Source organism: Crocodylus siamensis, chromosome 8 (genome assembly GCF_052110815.1).
Source record: "Crocodylus siamensis isolate JL-2025a chromosome 8, ASM5211081v1, whole genome shotgun sequence".
Lineage (NCBI taxonomy): Eukaryota > Metazoa > Chordata > Crocodylia > Crocodylidae > Crocodylus > Crocodylus siamensis.
In genome coordinates, this window is record NC_143402.1 from 15,968,018 (window position 1) to 15,988,091 (window position 20,074).

General features: G+C 44.1%; 1 protein-coding gene across 5 annotated transcripts in view; it reads right to left on the reverse strand.

The window, feature by feature from the left end:
• Positions 1 to 20,074, reverse strand: part of CHRDL1 (chordin like 1) — a 58,469-nt gene that overhangs the window by 27,121 nt on the left and 11,274 nt on the right. The gene's annotated exons all lie outside the window — the stretch shown is intronic.

Sequence of the window (20,074 nt, forward strand, 5' to 3'; positions counted from 1 at the left end):
TGGTGCATAATGCATGGCCTTGCCCTTGACTTCAGTGGTCTGCAGAGAAGGCCTTAAAAGTCAGTAAAATTAAAAATATTTATCGATAGGTAACGTTAGCATTAAATAATACCAGAAAGATAAGATGTATGCTCAAGCTCAGCACATAGCTTAATATGGATATTTATCCCTTAAGCAGCTTTAGGTTGTGCCTATTCATAGAATTGTTTCATAATACCATGCCTTATCACAATTTGTGGTTGTCTTTACTATTCTTCAAGTGCCCTACTTCTCCAAACTTCAAGTTTCAGCTAGTAGTAACCTAGGTTGTATGCTGTTCACTGATGTGCCATATGCTCTATATATGAAATCCAGGCCCCATTAAAGTCAAAGAGACATTACTGGTGCCAAAATTTCATAGTAGCTTCTTGCCATACTCGCTGTAAAAAATGTAAGAGATTCATTGATTTGCAGTAGAGAGGAACAAGAAAGTTCGGCATAAATTCAGATCCACTCAACAGCATGGATGTAAAAGTTCAAATTGAAATGGAATGTTGTTGGATTCAACTTCTACTTTACCAGAGTCTGTGAAAACCTGGGGTGAAAAGTGAATAGAAAGAGTTATATCTTCCCACCCACTTACACAAGAGGAAAGAACCTGAGATAGAGGGAAGTCCTACTTACTGTGAAACAACAGGGGTGATGCATTAGGATTAAAATAGTTTGGAAATTTTCTGACAAAACAGTATTTTGCCAGAAAAATATGGACCCATCAAACCTGAAATGTTTCATAAAAACACTGGCCAGTTTCCTGACAGGCTGCCAAAGACTTCACACTTTTCCAGAAAAGCCTGCCACACCAGGGAAAAGTTTGGAGGTCCTGAGGATTTTGACTTGAGCTTGGGCTCTAAAAACTTCTGGGTTCCTGGCTGCAGGGCTGGGAGTGTGGAAGAACTGGGATGGGCTTCTAGGGTCTGCAGTTTTGAAGTAGCCCTACTATAGGGACCTCACCAAACAGGGGACCCTGGAGCTTTCTGGCTTCAGGGACTGCTGACCCCAGAAGCTATACAGTCCCAGTGAACATGTTTTACTACGATAACCATGCATGGCAGTATTTATAAAACATTTTTCTGCAGAATTTCTGATTGACAAAAAATTTCAAAATATTTGGCCACCCAATGAATCAGAACAAAGCCAAGTTTTGAAATATCTAAATTTCCCACAGACTGGAAATCCTGACTTCTGCCTAGTTTTAATGATAACTGCCCGCCTTCCTGGAATCCTGGAAAAACGATTTCTTGAGGTGCTCCAAAGTATAGAGGAGGAAAGCGGAAGTTATTTGTAACGTGATCTGTTGCCCAGGTTGGGGGTGTCCATATAGAAATGCCATGGGGAGTTAATGCTGCATGAAACAGCATGAACTCTTGTAGAGCTTTTTTTTCTGTAGCATTAAGCAAGCAGGAGTGCTCAGCCGGTGGCAGGGGTGGCTCTTTTTGGAACTTCCAAGTAGGACTGCTGGCACTTACATGGGTAAGGGCTCTGGTATCCAGGCTCAGAGGTTTCATAAGAAACAGTAAAGATTTCTCCTTAGGTCATTCTGGATAGAAGTTGCTGTATACATGTATAATTATTAACAAGCGATTTAGTATGTGATGGCTTTTGAATGCTAGCTTGCGGACTGGCTGAACAAAAAATCAAGCCAGTCATGATAAATTCTTCAGAAGTTTAGTTTTTTCTTCTGTAAAATCCAGCCTTGTACATCGAGACAGAGCTGGCCTGAGCCAAAATGGCACCCTGTGAAAATTTGCATTTTGGTGCCCTGCCCAGACCCCCTTAGGGTCAGTGGCGCTGCTGCAGGCAGTGGCAGGCAAGCAGGGTTATGGGGCGCAGTCTGGGGAGGTGGAAGGACATGGTGCTCCAGACAGGCGGGCGGGCAGGCAGCCACTGCTACTTCAACCTGCACTGCCCAGCCTAGCTCCTCCAGAGCAGCAGCTGGAGGTGAGGGGCAGGCTGGACTGGGCACTGCTCCTCCTGCCTGGGGTGGGGATTGGCTGGGGCAGGGCAAAGGGAGAGCACTGCTGTGAGCACAGGGCCTACTCACACGTGTGTGGGGGAGGGAGGAGGGGGCACCCCCCCCCGACCACACTGCCCTAAGCAGTTGCCCACATCATCTACCCCTAAGTCTGGCTCTGCATCAAGAAAAGAAAACAAGTCGCCTCTGAGTGATTAAGTGTACATAACTCATTTAGGCAGTGAAGGCAAATAACTTGGTTTACCCCAAATTGTTCTTACTTGATGTTTAGATATAATACAATCTGCAGCAGTTCATGGGGTGATAGACATGCAGTTTCTCTGTTATACAGGACAATCGTCCTAAGCTGGAGATCATACAGCTTTTCCTAGAAAGGTCTGTGTAAACTGAATTCAGGAAGTGGGTTATGTTTCCAAAATCCTGACAATATCCTGTTTTGGATCTCCCCACATTTGGGGAAGGGGGATGTATTACTCTTCTGTTGCATCTCTTTGAGAGGGAATTCTGGCTATTCCTTTTTGCACTTTCCTGAACACTCTCACTATTATTTATTTTAGTAACCAGAATGGGGGCTGGAGTGTATAGGTGCTAAGGTGCATGGTTGACAGCCCAGAGGTTGCAGGTTTAAGGCAGTAGCAGAAATGCACACAGTATGTATGGCCCTGGCAAATTCCAGCAAGTTTGCAAATTCTGCTAAATACCTGTCATAAGGACACAGGAAAGAAAACTACCTGAACAGCTGGCAAAGATGATTTTTTAAAATCCTACAGTCTCTTGGCTTGCTGGTTTAGAAACTTTTTAAACTACAGCATTCAAAGTCACCTACACTAAGTACAGATATTCAAAAAGCCTGAGTCTGAATCGATTCAATCCTTTTAGGTTAGTCCAAACTGCGTAGATTGAACCAAGAAGCAAGTCAGTAGACATTCACTTCTGATTTTGGAAATGCAGCCACGTGCCTGCAGTGGTTCAGGCTAGAAGCCGGGGGGACTAGAGTGAGCCCTCCCTTCCCTCTGGCAGTGGCTGGAAGGAAGCTGGGAGAGAAGCCCTCTGAGGGTCTTCCCCCCACCGTTTGAGCTGAGAGTGGGGTGGGGGGGGGGCATGGCCAGGCCCCAGCAGGTCACTGAGTATGTTTGGGGAGGGGTTTAAACCCCCATCCTGCCCTGCATGGTCCCCAGCCGGGGTGTGCCTGGAGTGGGAGGGGGGAAGCAGCCCTTGCCAAGCTTTTCCCTGCTCGCTGCTCAAGTGGCAGGGGTGGAGGGCATGGTCAGACCCTGGTAGGAGTGGGGGCAGGGACTGCTGCACTGCTGCCAGTGGGAGAGGGGATGGAGAGGGGATTAAACCTCCTTCCCCCTCTTCACCTCAGGCTGTTGGCCTAGAGCCGACATCTAGGCATGTCCCTGTTGCTGCCATCCCATGCTGGTGGGAAGGGGGAAGGGAGTGGGGTTTAAATGCCCCCCACCCCCAAGTGATGAAAAGCCTGGCAGGGGTTGCTGTTCCCCCACTGGACAGACCCCAGCTGCAGTTGAGAGCAGGCTTTCCCCCTCACCCCCAGCTCAAGTGGCGAGGGTGAAGGGCATGGCCAGATGCTGGCCCTATGCCAGCAGCCTGAGGTGAAGGGGGGCAAGGGAGGGGGGCTTACACCAGGTGGGGGAAAGCCTGGCAGGGGCAGCCAGATGCCAGCTGCAGTCTAGAGCGCCACCACCACGCCTTTCTCAGCCAGCTAGAGCAGTGATAGTGCCCCAGCTAGGGAGCAGAGCAGCAGGGCCAACCCTGTTCCACTGGAGCAGACAGCACAGCCTAGTCCAGGGCTGCAAAGCACCCTGGGCTGCTGGGGGACTGTGAGTTAACATAAACCAGGAAGGGGTCTGGGACAGAATTTCCTTAAGCCAGTTTGATCTAAATCAGTTAAGTCTGATACTACATTCAACCAAGTTTATCTTTAATCAGTTTTGGCCATTTTGAAACTGGTTTATGTGTACTTAACTTCTGTTCTGTTACAGGTTTAAACCAGGTTCTGATCACTTAAACCGGTTTATGTGTAACTTCTGTCCCTAGCCATAGTGTCATTTGTTGACAGGGATGGGCTTTTAACACAGTCAGAAACACTACTCGCTCAGCCTGCCTTGTTGTTTTTACTATTTGTTTTATGAACTGGCCTTAAACAATCAAGTACCAAACAATATGAAATGAATCATAAGGTCTAATACCTTAAGACCCTACCATACTGGGAACTATTCTGTTTCTCTGGGTCTTTTATAACTGGAGATATGACAGATCACAAATATAAATCCAGACAGGATTTTGTAAAACATATTTTCTGAATCATTCATAGAAGTTAAGTATTCATAGAGGACCAAGGAAATAAAGATTTGTTTCAAGGACTCTGAGACTGAGGCAAACAATTTAGTTCTGCTGTAATTCAAGGGTGTCTTTGCTAAAAGACTCCTTGGTTGCCTTCTCCTGTACACCCTTCCCCCCACCTCTTCCTAGGGTCTCTCGTACTATGAAAGAGCTTTGCTATTCACTACAAGCCTTGTGGAAGGCAATTTTAACTGAAGGCGGTAGTTCCAGGCCCTGCAGCTGATGCCTAGTTGCAAGAAGCCCTCTCTGAGCCCTGTCTAGCTGGTGAGCCAACTGGCTGTCTCTACACAGAAAGCAGTTAAACCCAGTTTGTTTCATTAGTATATCCTCGTGGTTCAATGGCTTTCAAATAGGGTAAGACTTTCATGGTGTGGGGGGCACAAGAATATCAATGTCACATGACATTAATGGGAAGAGCAACACAGTGCTTGGAAATGGTCAGATTGTGACCATCTTGATACTGCAGGGGCATAGGACTGGACAAGGAGAGATGTGCTCTCACGTAGGGAGCTTCGTTGGGAATGTTTAATCCTGTCTACAGAGAATCTGCTCTTACAAGTACATGTAGGAGAGTCTGATCCAACACTGGATAGTATGTAGTGAGATGGTAAGTCAGGAACATAGTGAGAAGTCAAGAAACTGATAACCACGGACCCATATTTGGGAGGCTGTGAGGCTGACTATAACTATTGTCTAGATAAATATTTGTGTGCATGTGTCGTTGTTTTTGATGGAAGTGTATTGTTAATCTTGGCCCAAATAAAATGGAAGCCGAGCTAAATTAAATTCTTCTCCAGGATAATTCTCACACAGAAGTCAGCAGCAAAAGACAAGGGATGCATAGTGCTCAGTTGTCATTTTTTGTCACAGTGATCAAGGCCAATTTAGCTAATGACCCTGTTAAGGATAAACTCATACTTAGACCCCTGAATATGAAGTGAGGTTGTATAAATTAATAATGACATTTACAGTTATCTATATGGAGGGCAGTTTCTGGATAAAATTTTGCAGTGACTTAGTACAGTAGGTTAAAATTGGTTTAAATTGCTTGGGAAATGGGTATAGATACACAAATATGGACAAAGTAATTCACACTGATCTGGACTTCAGCAAACACACAAATCAGGCCAAAGAAGTCAAGGAAGCCAAGAAAGAAATTAACATGTAATTGTAAGGTGAGATCCTGGAAATTTGCTTTGTTTTAAGCCAGCTTGTATGTTGATTTTGCTTCTTGCATCTCTAGCTCCCTTCCGCTCCTCCAGAGTGGAGCAGAGAGATTTCAAGTGGGTCCCAGTGATTCCAATGGAAGTACTGCTAGAGCAGGGGAGGGCAATTATTTTGGGCGGAGGGCTGCTTACTGAGTTTTGACAAGCCGTTGAGGGCCACATGACAGGCAGCCAGAGGCAGATAAATATTATTTTAAACAAATTTTTAGAGGCCCCACAGGCCAGACAGAATGGCCTGGCGGGCCGCATTCAGCCCACCCCTGTGCTAGAGGAAAGGGCATGAATGTGGAGTTGAGGCCTTGAAAAAATAAGAAATGAGATTTTTCTGCGCAATGTATGAATTTCATTTTATGGCCAGCAGTATTTGAAATCAATGAAAAAATGAAAAATGTACGAGCTGTGCTTTGGCACAGGTTTTCTCACTTTAGTGGGCAGTGCTGTTTCCCATTACATTACCCCAGAGAAAGTGACTTTGAAAGAAATTATGGCTGAAATTCCTGGTAAGCAAAGAAATGTGCTACATTTGGGATGACAGATGCTAATGCTTTTGGTACATGGTGGATTGAGAAAGCAGGGACTAGTGATAAATCTACAAACTGCACAAGGCTGAGTTTCTGCCTTCCTGCCTGATCATCATAATGCAGGGGTTTTCAGCCTTTTCTGAAAAGGCAGTGTGGGATGGTGGGTGGTGGCTGCCACATGAGAGCTTCCCCTCCCCCTGCTGTGTTTGGCTGGCCGGGTGGCACCTGTGCAGCCCGCAGTGGGGTGCCACTGTCCTCGCCCGCCAGTCCCTGCTCCTGGGAGGTGATGGGGGGGGTGGCAGCTCCATCCTCGCCTGCCCATGCATAACCCCTACGGCCTTCCCAAGTAACCTGGTTGACAACCATGTCATAATGAATTGTAATAATACTGTTTACCAGTATTTATCTCCCCCACAACCCCCATCCTCAGCCAAACATGCACAAGGCTTTGGAATTATAAAACTTTAAAGGGCTGACTATTTGGGAGTAAAGTTGCTCAGCATCTTACAGGGTCAGGCCTGAAGTTAGGGACTCAAATACTTTTTATGTGGATCTTTTATTATATGGAACTATTGAGAGCCATCCCCAAGTCTTCTAAAGCTCCGTTGTAAAAAAGGGCCATAAAGCCACTGAACCTGACAAATTTAAAATGCCCTTCGCATATAGCAAACATATACACATATAACACACGAATGGATATATAGTAGATGTTTTCGATCCGAGCCTTCAAGAGGCCGAGAAGCGATCCATTCATGATATATAATATACATGTTCCTACCTGCTTCCTATACATGCTAGGTATACATTACGCCTGTGCAAATAGGGAAGTATTCGATTTGGATTTGGATTTGACCGATTTGTGGACAGTGATTCAATTTGGAGATTTGGATCTCTGTCCCGAATAGAATCGGCTGAATCAGCTTTGGAAGATTCAGCACTGATTCGGAGCGATTCAGTGATTTGACCATAGACTATAATTGGGAATCACTAAAATACCTATAAACTTGTTATTTTTTGGCAGATTTGGATGAAAATATCAGGGTTGGGTAGCCCCTTCTGAGGGCATGAAGCCTGCCAGGTTTCAAGGAGATAGGTGCAGGGGTTTCTGAGAAACTACACCTCAAACTGCTGAAAGCAAAACTCATGTCACTTATGTGCATTAAGGCAAATTTGGATGAAAAGAGCAGGGATGGTAGCCTGTACCAGGGGGTCTTCCCAGTGCTGGTTAGATCTCTGCCCACCCACCTGTTTCTGGGCCAGCCTCCCGCCCCTCTTTTGCTCAGGCAGAAACAGCTTACAAAATGAACGAAAGGCTGAAGACAGAGGCTTAATATGCTGTTTCCATGTTCCTTCCCCAAAGCACTGTGATTGGAAGGGGACTCAGAGAAATATCACAGTCACTGGCCAGCTACAGATGTCAGTCTTTCCCCCCCTGCTCCCCCTCCCTCTTGTCAGTTTCTGTTCCAGATCTCCAAATCTCTGAATCTTTTTCTGAATCTTTTCTGAATTGATTTGGAGGTTTTCTTGGTCTCCTGATTCAATTTGGATTTGGTGATTCGGCCTCTGAATCAGGCCAAATCTTCTCCAAATTCAATCAGTGACTGAAGCTTCGCAAACCCCTGGTAGACACATACCCAAAATATATGACTCATTCTCAGCTCCTCCCCCCAAATCAAAAAGTAACGTGACCAGAGGAATGATGCATATATCTGGCTATTTCCAGCTATCAAGATGGCTCCTTGAGAACCTAGACAGTCATGTATACTGTAAACATAAGCAGCCCCGAGGCTGCTCTGACTTGCAGTAGGATCCAAACCAGCCTCCATTCAGTCCAAGAATAAGAGTACTAAAAAGTGGTACAGAGCCCTTTGCTCCCTACTCCCTAAGGGTCTGTGGTGCAAGCAGTTTGTTAGAAGAGTTCTGCTTTAAAGTACTAATGTTATACTTAGAAACTGTGCTCACCTAAAAGACACTAAAAAGTAGGCTTTGATCAGAAGTCCTGTTTTCAGAATCTACTTATAGCAAAACCTGTAAATGTAACGTTGGCCTTCTAGCCCCTGGTTCAACCCAAACTCTGTTTAAAAAAAAAAAAATACCCCAGGCCTTTTTTTAAAGAGAAGAATCACATGGTACTGTAATATGGGAAATAGATCAAATAAACGATACTAGCATATTATTAATATAGTGCTTTTCATTCACTGATATTACAGATATCCAAGCACTTCAGTATATCATAAAATCCAGCTTTTGTATATCCTCATGTAACTCCACTAACATTATGGAACAGTGAAAGCAGTGGGGTTTCAAGGATGTGTTTGAAAGTAGCAAGGGTTTTTGGGGTGATATCTTTTGTTGGATCAACTGAATGGTTGGGATAAAATTAGACAAGTTTTCAAATGAAAGGCATTCTTCATCAGGTCCCAACCATAGCCCAATAAGAGATATCACCCGAAAAGATCCTTGCCTTTTACATAATTCCTGGACTATCACACCTATAGCATCGCTCCACAGTTAAAAGTAGATACGTCTTGGTAACTAGAGTCCTAATTAAGCATTGCCTTGTGGTCACTTTGTGGCACAAAGCAAAGCTGGCACAAAATTACTTCACAGCAGGTGTTCTGGGAATACCCACTGAGGGAGCCCTGTACCCAGCCATTCTGCCAGCAATGCCTAACTTCTGCAGCAGGCCTTGGAAGTAAGGGGCATTCCCTGGCAGAAGCAAACCTGAGAGGGTGGGTCAGGTAGAAACCAGTACCCTGGTGAATCTATGCCCTTGCAAAATCCTGCAGGCATCAGACCACAGGTTAAAATTACCTCTAAGTATTTACAGTCTAAGTACACTACTTTCACAGGCATTACTTCCAGGGCCAACTCCTACAGTTTTCTCTTCCATTAAAGTCAAGGTACTTTTGCATGTGCTGTAGAACTTGGCCTGTAGAAATAATACTTGACTGGACTCTTACTCAAGACTGCATTGACTCTGTGCATTTGCTGATTTGCTAGCACCATCACCATGTTGTTGTTGCCCTTGCAGGCTGTGCTGTATGAGAGGTGGGAGGGGAGAAGATTCATATAGCTCCTACACAAATGTATCTCTTCACAACCTGATCTAAAGTCCACACAAAAGATTTGGGATCATGACTATATCCCTATTTGCTATGGTAGAAAGCCAGCTCCCTTTTCATCTGCTCAGTCATTTGTCTACCTTATTCCTTAGCATTTCTTGATAGTAGACCATACTGCAGTCAACAGCTTCATGCCTTTTCAGAGGGATTGCACCCAAGCCTGTCAAAGCGAACAACTACAGAGAATTTGCATTAATCTGAGGTCCACATACAACTAGTATTTTCCTATACTTGATTCATCACAATCCAATCTGATATGGTTCTAACATTTAAATACATGTAAAAGAGTTATTGTAGAGTCTAATGTTTTAAAAGACATTTAGCTGTGTTAATTTTTTAGCACTGGTTGAAGGTGACACTACATTTCAAATTGAAAAAACTATCCTCTATCAAACAAGTGCAAACACAAGCACTAAACCAAATCCATATGTGCAGCTCCCAGATGCAGGTGTCAAACACATTAAACCACAGAATGCCTTATGTAAAAGTAACTTAAATTACTGGGTTAAGATCACAAAAACAAAGTTAAGAGGGAAGACTTGGTCTTTAATACATTCAGCCTTTTGCATGTATATGATTGCTCATGACTTACAGGTACCAACAGTGCCGTACCTAGGCAACGTGGGTTTTCACACTGAGCAGAGTTAAGGATATATTTTCAGTTTGACTGCTCTTCTTTTTTTTTTTAGCACTATTGGGTTAAAACCAGACTTTTCATATTATTTTAATATGTGTTTGTACATCTTAATTTCCTGTATTTTCTTTTATGGTGATATAAAAAATGTCCAGTGAAAGTCTGATGGAACCATAAAAAATTTCTGTGTGGCTCCATTATACTTCATGCTTTAAGGCTGAACCATTTTATGAATCATTCCAAGCCTTTCACAGTACCCAACTGCGTGGAGTTTTGGTTCATTTGGAAACATGCTCAATGCATCTTTGAAGCTTTGCTTAAAAATATTCCAAATTAGCTATCCCAGCAGTCCAAGGTCCTGAGGTGTTACAACCTCACAGTCTATACACAGAAATAATGGCTTATTTTAGGGCATTTTGAGCATCTGATTTTCAATTTTTAATGGCCTAAAAACACTGTCTGAAGACACATAAAGCCAGTATTGAAGGTGAACTGCAATGCATAACTGAATATTGAGCTGAACCTAGGTTAGCAGATGTGAACATACCAAGAAAAGTCTGTTCTCATTATGTTTCCAGTTCATATTTAGGAAGTGAAGACATTCAGTTAAGTTACATTTGAATGCTGGCTACTTCTTTCAAGCAAACCTTCAGGAATTTGAGGTTTACTCACTGCTGGCAATGAGTGCTGACAGTGAGTGAAAACAAGGATAGTTGGCCACTAATTTCTGATGCTCTTTAAAGTTCTGTGAGCCTTTTATGCTCCAGATTGTGAGAATACTGAAATAGATTATTTTCCTGAAATTTGAGGTCATGAAAATATCAGTTGTGCCATCTTGCACCCGAACTGCACATGAAACTATGGGCCCATCTAGCCAGTCAAACACTTAAGTGGCCATCTGAGCAAATGAATATCCCATAAGACACTGAAATAGCAAAGGTTAGCAGTGACAAGCAGTCTGTGATCTTTCTGTATGTGCAGCATGAAGGGAAACGGAGAGAGTGAAGAATCTCTGGACAGCCATGGTAGACTCCCATACAATACATGAATCTGGAAGCCCAAATTTATTTTTCCCTTTAACAAACTCTGCTTGAAAATTACTTTATCCGTTCCTTGATGTCAAGAAAGATGATTCTAAACAAAAGGCTGCAAATGTCTAAAGGACTGCTGATCCCAGTATGTCTTACTGGTAAATTCTCATGTGTCTTCCTTCAGAGGTTATACAGAAATATAATGATTTGGATGACCCATTCAGGCAGAGAATATCTTCAGTGGTCATGCTACTTGTCAGCTCAGAACATATTGCCATAATGTTTTCTGTAAGGTGTTTCAGCAGCAGCTTTCAGTGCTGTCTGCTGCCCATGTGATATGAACAGTAGGGCTGCTTTGGAGTCATTACTATCTTATTACACTTATCTGTTACATCAGGCACTAGCACCATGGCCTTTGTCAGTGAAATTCAGTCTTGGCTGTTTTAGCATAGCATGTGTGAACTCCTCCAAGTGCTAACCAGTGTGTGACTGGCACAGCATAAGTGTGGAGTTACCCTGGCCCACCACAAGAAGTGTACTTGTTGATTCTGTTAAGAATCTCAATCAGCACGAAAGCTGTACTTTCCACGTCTAACATTATTGACATCTTCCCCGATTTGGCATTTCTCACTTAAAAAGTTCTGCCAGCACAAACAGTTCCCAGTCCATGACTGATGCAGAGATTCTTACCCACAAATCTGTAATCCTAAATCGCCTGAAGATCAAGATGATTTAAATGGAAACACTGTTTCTATCAATCACATTTGGTGGATTCAGAATCAGGGTCAAAATCCTTCTTCCTCCCCGCTGCCCCCCACGGGAGAATGGAAAATTGTTCCGTCCTAAATTTGTTTTCTGCCAGTGACTCCTGCTTCCAGTTGATTTTAAAATATTTCTCCTTAATTATTAAGCCTTCCATGAACTGGCAGCTGTTGCCATTCTGTCGTCTTCTCATCAACTCAGTCCACCCTGATGGGGGGTTGTGTATTCCCCATACAGTATTGAAATAGCAGTATGTTCTAACTCCATTGCCATGTCCCCTGCTACTTTTACATGCAGATCATGTCCAGGGGGCAAAGTAGGAGAGGGTGCCACTGCCCTGGCATGCTTCCCACTTCATCCTGGACCCTGCAGAACTCCCCCTTCAGATTGAGAGGAGGCTGACTGCTCTCTGCTAGATTTTTCTTCACTCTGACTTTCCTCTCCCTCTCCTTCAAATATCTACACAGTACTGAGCGAAGTAAACTACTTCTGACAGGCTCAAGAGCTGGTTGCTCCAGTTGCGATCTGGAAATTATTTGTGGTGTGGGATGGAGGGGTTCATAGCCAGCGGTCAGTGGATCTTCTGATGGAGTCTTGCCGCCTGAGACTTACGGAGCTAAAAAGGCAAATAGTTTCCATGTAGAAGCTTGTGGGGGATGGAGCATCCCCAGTCTCCCCCCATGGTGGGGGAAAACTAGCAGGCCTCAGGGATGGAGCTAAAGGAGGGCAGGTTGTCAAATGCTAACTGGGACCTACATGTGAAACATGTCAACTTCACTGGCAAAACTCTGGTTTGCTTGCTACCTGGGCCTTTATCTGGACTCCCATGTTTTAAGCCTTCCTTTGATCTGATGGGAGACTCAAGAGAAAACTTCAAGTTTCACCCCATAAGATTTCTGCTTCTTCATGCTCTTTATTCCCACAAAAAGGGGGACATGGACCTAGGGGCATGTGGGTGCTGAGCCATTATTTCACTTTTTCTGCTATTAATATTTTCTCCCAACCTTCAGAACAAGTGCCAATTCTTCTGCAACTCAAAGACTACATATGCTGCCCACACGATGATTTGTGGCTGATACAGCTTTGTAGTGGGGGAGCTATGGATTACATTGTGGAACACCTTGAGAAGCATGTGTGAAGACACTATATTGATACTTTTGCCTACTGAATCTGAATCTGGCCACACTGAATCTAGTTTCATGGGTGTTACTTCACTCTTCAGGTTGGTGAGTTGAACATGAGGGTATTAAAATCCCTGCAAAGATCCACATGGGTTAGAGTTGCAAATTGCAGTTTTGGATCTGAATTCCCATATAGACTGAAGGTTTTGGATCTTGGATTTTAGGAGTCAGTCATGAAGGTTGAATCCAGGTTCATATTCCAATTGGAGCCGTGCAGAGAGCAGAAGGTCTATGTCACAGAGGAGTTTGGAATTTGGAACATTTTTTAAATTCTTTATGAAACAGAATCCAAAACAGGGGAGTTAAAAAAGGTTGCTGGGAGACCTGAAGCTCTGGGAGTCTCAGCAAGGTTTCAGAGAATAGTCACTGAAATCAGACTGTTGTTTTCATGTTGACAAAGTTGCATTCTCTAACAGAAAACTGTTCCCTTGGGGAATTTCCAGCCAGTTCTAGGTGTGATCCTTGGACACCTATTCATGACCACCAGATTGCAATCATTTACAACTGAGTATGACATGCACTGTAACATAGATATGCCTCTTTATTTACGTGTAATATGCAAGCCACTGGGCAGTACGAGTTCTCAGCACAAAGGTGTGCTTACACTGCAGAATGGAGTATATTGGGGAAATGATTAAGCTACCTCACACACCAGAAGCAGCAGATGGAGCTTAGCCTGGGTTAATATACTCAGAGTGGGTTTTATAGCTCACACTGAGTTCCAAGCTGCCAATGCTAGAGTGCTTCCAGTCTCCAGGTTAGCTGGGTTATCTCTGTGCTGCACTCTGCAGCATAGCCATAACCTTTATTTTCTAAGTGATATTCTCATCTGACACTTGTAAGAAACCTGATCCTGTCTGTCCTCATGTTAGGCTTCAGTATTTATATAGAAGCACCTGGCATCTTGCTGTTATAGTTATTTCAATATCTGAATACAAAAAAAAACAAAAACCAAAACCCTTTCAAAAATGGACTGAATTTGATACGTGCCTGAAAATAAATGTGTTACTAATCATGAACGTTCCTGGAAGCCAGTGTGTATACTCTGGATAGCAAGCTTAAAAAATACTGGACCCAGATGGGCGGATTCATATGCCAACATGCTGAATTATCCACTGAAGTTTACTGGAAGATCAAAGCAGCAAGTGGAATTTGGAAACCCTACCTAAATACTGAAGTGCACATTTTTACCTCTATCATAAGTTTATCACCCTTTGTAGTTAAATTGTCTCATTAAAACCTTATACCTTACTTTGAATGTGCTATATGGGAATGACAAAGACACCATGTTCAATATAAAAATGATACGATTTATGCTATAAATAAAAGATGCATTTATAAACACATCCATGGTCATGCAGTACCTACAGGATACACCTACCTACCTTAAGGACTAGTGAGTCAATTTTTCTTGAAAGGTGGCGTATTGACAAGCCCACTGTCCTCTAGTTGTCTACAGAACTGATCCAGCACTCAAACTGGAGTGTTCCTCTACTCTCCAATTTGATAGGACTTGTTTAATCAGGTCTTAGGTGCAAATCAGGACCACGTCTAGGTGAGCATGGCCATGCAGTATGTGGCACCATATACTGCACATCCAGGTGTTCTCTGTGCTGCAAGGTAGCAGCGTGGGGGTGTTTTTTGACCCTGAGATTCCGAAAAATAAAAAGCAGGGTGGTGCACATGGGACAGCATGTGCTGTCCAAAACTGGAGCTTGGCCAGCCAGAGCCATGCTCCAGCTTCTGGCCAGGCTCTGAGCAGCACGATCACCACTGCTGCAGTCCCAGGAGACCCCCCAGCACTCCCCACCCCACCCCACCCTGGGTAACTTGCCGTGAGCCAGAGGGCACGTGGTTTGGGCATTCCCTGGGGACAAGTAACAGCAGCACAAGGAGCCCTGTTGCTAATTGTCCCTGGGGAAACAAACGTCCACACTAGTATGGATGTGGTCCAGGAGTCCAGGCTCTGAGACTACCAGAAAGAGTGCTGATCATTGTGACGTTCTTTCTGGATGAGGAAACCTGTCCACAAGGAGCTGGACACTCAGTGTGCACAGATCACAAATGTTTCCAATATGTGACACCAACTGAAGAACAATCTCCATTTTCGTGGAGAGCCATGTAACATAATGAAAATCTAATTCTGGTAACAATGTACATGTTTCCCAGAGCTGTAAAAGGGAGGATAATAGACAGGTTTGAAATGCACAGGCTTTGGATTGACCAACATCATTAAGATTCAGCAAGCCCCAAAAAAGGGATTATGGAAGGGTTTGCAATGAACCCATGCAAATAGAGGGAAAATGAAATGATGATTCATAATAAGTGCATCTAGCAGTTGGTTAGATACACTCTACATAGTGCAAAAGAGAGCGAGGTGAAAATTGCATCTCTTTATGCCAGCAGAATTGAGGGTTCTCTACATGGAGAGACATTACATGGGGAGAACACCAGCAGCTTCCCTCAAAGGGATTCCCTCAAGAACCTCTTCCACTTGAGCTGCTGTGAAATGTTGCCTCCTTCTGACATTGTCTCTGCTTCAGTAAATAAGGAGGCATTTGTTTGGGCAGTTACGCTCTATAATGTTCATAAAAGGGCAGGAAGAAGAATCTGAAGTCACTCTGATTCAAGAACTATTCATTTCTAAAATAAAATTTTGGAAGCTCAGTGAGAAACACCCATGACTGAATCTTACAAGCATTTAAGAAGAAAATCAAATGGACTGTCAGACACCTTCAAGCCAAAAGAATGATTGAGACCATACCATGGGCTTCTGCACAAAAGATATTTACATTTCCAACATGCCACAACTTTGGAAATGTAAAGCATCATGTGTGTTGAGAAATATGGGAATAAAATATGAGATTTCTGTTCTAGTCAGGAATGACTGTTGCTATTGAAGCTAAGGTATCCAAGTATGAAATGTACAATCAATGCAGTAAGCAGAATGCAAAAAACCCTCTGAACCCACATGAGATTTCTAATTACATCTTTTTCAGTGCTGGTGCAAATCTATTTGATCTATAACAAAATGATCCACTATTAAATAATCTTTATGCACAATTCTAAATAAGCTGCTGCCTACTGCATAGGTTAGCAACACAACAACATGCTGTATGTTGCAGTTTGACCACATGGGTTTCCGGATGATTCTAAAAAAGACAATAGACCACAGTCCATCCACAATCATTTTTAGCATTTTTGATAGATTCAGATATACAAAGTCAGATACTTGCAACATTAGCAGAGAAGCCAGCAAAATAGCAAAGGACTTGATTTAATAAGAGACCTGTGAACTTCCATCCTCACCATCGTTGGAATATTCAGCACAGATCTCTGTTGGAGTCACCAGCTACAGCCTCACAGGCAGAAAAAGAGCCAGAATCTAAAAAGCTTCTTGGACCAAACTTAAGTAACCCAGAAATATTAATCATTAATTATCATTATAGCTCCAGATGGTCACGGTTTCATTTTGTGATGTACTGTATAGTACGAATATATAACAAAGAAACAGTTATTCCCTAAAAACCAGTTCTATACACAAGAAAGCTAGGAGAAAGCCATTTGGTATTTTTTGGCATCCCCTTTCTCTACTGCAAGTGAGATAGTTTCATAGTTAGTAGGGCTGGAAGGGACCTGAGCAGATCATCAAGTCCGACCCCCTGCCATGGCAGAAAAGAATACTGGGGTCAAACGACCCCAGCAAGGTGATTGTCTAGCTTTGTCTTAAAGACCCCCAAGGTAGGAGCCAGCACTACTTCTCTTGGAAGTTGGTTCCAGATCCTCGCCGCCCTGACAGTAAAGTAGCGCCTCCTGATGTCTAATCTGAATTTACCCTTGTATTCCAAAAAACAGGTTGCTGATGACCTGCCATGGTAATAGTGATATCACCCACTCCAAGGTCAATGTAAGAACCATTCTCTCAGTGCTGGAGAGAAACAGATGTGATCTAACACAACCAAAGGGAAGACTCTGTTTCCTTTCCTTTGAGGATCTCCAGGATTCTACTGACCACTCCTAACCTGGCCATTGTTAATTAAAAACACCAAAACAGAAAAAAAAGCCTCCAGATGAATGAGACATCTCAGTAGCAAAGCCAAGCCACTGCAAAAAAACCCTCCTTGGAAAACAGGAAGGGTGCCTATAGACATACTAGGGCGTAGGGGTTGGTAGGGTACTTTTTAATTAGAGGAGTTCCCGGAGAGACACTCTAATTATAATGCCTCACCGTCATGTGTATTAAATCTCCTGTGTTTCAAAATGGCTGTGGGGATGCTTTAATTAACTCATTTGATGAGTTTTAGTTAAAGCACCCCCGTGACCATTTTGAAATATGGGATGCATAATACACGTGATGATAAGGCATGCTGGAGCTCCAGCAAACTTGATTAATCAAGTCTGCTCTGACGTGTTCTAATTAGAATGCATCAAAGCATGCCCGTAGGCATCCAAAATGATCAGAAAGCCACCAATGTCAAATAAAATGCAAAAAAAAAAAGGCCTTTATCTGCCTTTTTGGGTATGTATTTTGGGTCGTCTGCCGTGATTTCTATCCTATCAGTGTGATCTGTGTTAACTGTTTTTTTTTAGTTTGTAGCTGTGTTTTTTGCATGTGGATAGTACATTTTGTTTATATTTGGTTAAAAAAAAAAAAGACAGAGGAATTTCTTGGGTTTACCATCACTCTGACATAGGGCACAGCTATACCACACCTGGTCAAGAAACTAGCAAAACATACTTTCTCCAAGTAAGATTTTCTCTCTAATACTGAATCTTTAAGGTTTAAGATACACATGTTGTTGTGGGAAAGCAGTCAGAAGACGTCCGTGTGTTTGCCACAAGCTAGCACTGGCCATAGAGTTCTGCCTTCTTAGAAGCTCCTCTCTCTCTGCCCACCACCTTTAGCTACTGGTCCAATTTCCTGGCTTGCTGATGAATGCCTCCAGCCTGGCTTTTATTTCTTTATTGTATAGGTCCAGGGAAGCTGCAGGCCAGGACTGCACTTTCTGCCAGTTGGTATTCAGGTAAGGCATGTACGAGTCCTCATTTGTGAGGGTACAACTTCTATTACACTTTGGAATGCAATTTCACAGTGAAGTGTTCAAAGTGTTGCTTGGAATACAAATGTAGACAGGACAAAGCATTATAAATCTTCCTGGAGGGAGAAGTCCTGCCTGGGTGAGCAGGAGAGATTAGGAGATAGATGCAGTCAAACTAATAGGTTCAGGTTTTGGAACAGCTGCGATCCAGAGACCTTCAGAGCTACAAGCCAGGCTTGCTAGCTGATGTTTGCAAGAAACTCAGCTCCCCCGTGGACAGGCTCCAGAAGGAGGCACAGAACAGACGAAGCAGTGGATCATGTTTGCTGTGCAGAGGGTCCTACAGGTGTGTTCTTTATGCCACCGAACGGTACAATGACTCACAGATCTTTGCTCTTGCACACCATCCTCTACTCACCCACTTCAGTAGTGAAACAGCTCTTTTCCTCCGGCAATGAAATTCTCTGGAGAGAGCCGAATAAGTGTTTTTTCTGTGGTGGTGCATAAGTACCTTTTCTTAATGGTCAATAATGGGTGCCATAAAGAAAGAAATTAGGGAAACCCCCAGATCAAACCTACCAACCATTAGGCAATGTCAGGGATGTTGTAATGGCCACATGAAAGATCCTGCCTGGTCTCCTTTATACAGTAGCTCTTAACCAGGGGTGGGCAATTATTTCATCTGGAGGGCCACTTAATGAGTTTTGGTGAGCTGTGGAGGGCCACAATGATAGCCCTGGCCCTTGAAAGGTGCCCTGCCCACTAACCCCTGACCTTTGCCATTGGAAGTACCTCTCCTTGCCCCCAGAAGTGCTCCTTTTGCAGGAGGGAGTGCCATCTTGGAACCAGAAAAAAGCCAAATCAAATTCTAAAAGTCAAACATCTACTATAATGTATTTTAATGTTATTTTAAAAATATTTTTGTCCTGATTAATGTACTTTTGTGTAGCATATATAGAAGTGATTGCACAATAGCTCAAAAATAATCTTACTCTTGTATATTGTGTGTGGGGTATGGTTGGGGGGTGTGTGTATGGTGGGGTGTGAGGTGTGTATGTCTTTGGGGTTTGTGAGGGTGTGTGGAGCTGTGTGTGTGTGTGTAGGGGTATAGGGTATGTTGGGGGGGGGTGTATATGTGGGAGGAATGTGGGGGTTATGGGCAGGGTGTGTGTGTGTGTGCGGTTTGTGGGGTGTGAGGGAGGTTGGAGGACCCAGTTTCAGGAGCTGCACGCAGTGGCAAAGAACAGAGCCAGGCCACCCTGGCTGACCTGCCTCTGTCACACAGAGATCACATACAGCACCTGGGACTCACGTGCTACAAGAGGGAAGCCCATCACAATGGAGCCAGCTGCCTTTCCCACTCCCTGCTGCCATGTGCAGCTCATGGGACTCTGCTGAAAGTCGCAGGGAGCCCTGCTCCCTGCTTACCTGGCTCCACTTCTTGCCACTACATGCAGCTCCCAAACCTGGCTGGAGCTGCATGCTGCCTGGGGGCTGTGCCCTCACAGGCCACGAGCACCCTGAAGGCCTGCTGCCTCCTACTGTCACCGGCGGTGACGCTTGTGTACCATAGGGGCATGTGGGGGGGTCCCCCCATCCTCCCTCACACCCCACAAACCCCACACACACCCACACCCTGCCCACCCGAGCTCCATGCTCCTGTCACCCCACTAAGCTTGGGTCCTGGGCTCTGTGCTCCCACCAGCCCAATGCACCATGCTTCTACCCAGCTGCAGCTTCTTTACCTAGTGCCTGGAGTGAGTGCTGCAGCAGGGACATGAGGAGGAGCCGCTGGAGGTGAAGCCGAGGGGAAGCTAAGCAGGTCTGCTGGCAGCTGCAGCAGTGCCTGGAAGTTGTGAATGCTGGCTGGGGCCATGGCCCTCCTGCGCAGGAGGTTGGGAGTGAAGCATGTGGGCTGGGTGGGGTACAATTAATTGGTAGACACCTATGGGCCAAAGAAATTGCCTCGTGGGCTAGATGCAAACTGTGGGCCTTATTTTGCCCTCCCCCACTCTTAAAAATAAGCACGTACTAAAATGTACAGTCTGGAGGAATTTGCTGTACAGTATCCAATCACATTTTCAGTCATACAATTCTACAATGCTGCTCCTCTGATTTACAACAGTTCTTATTCATTAGGAAGCTAAGCTAAAATATGAGATATAGGGCTGTAATTGTAT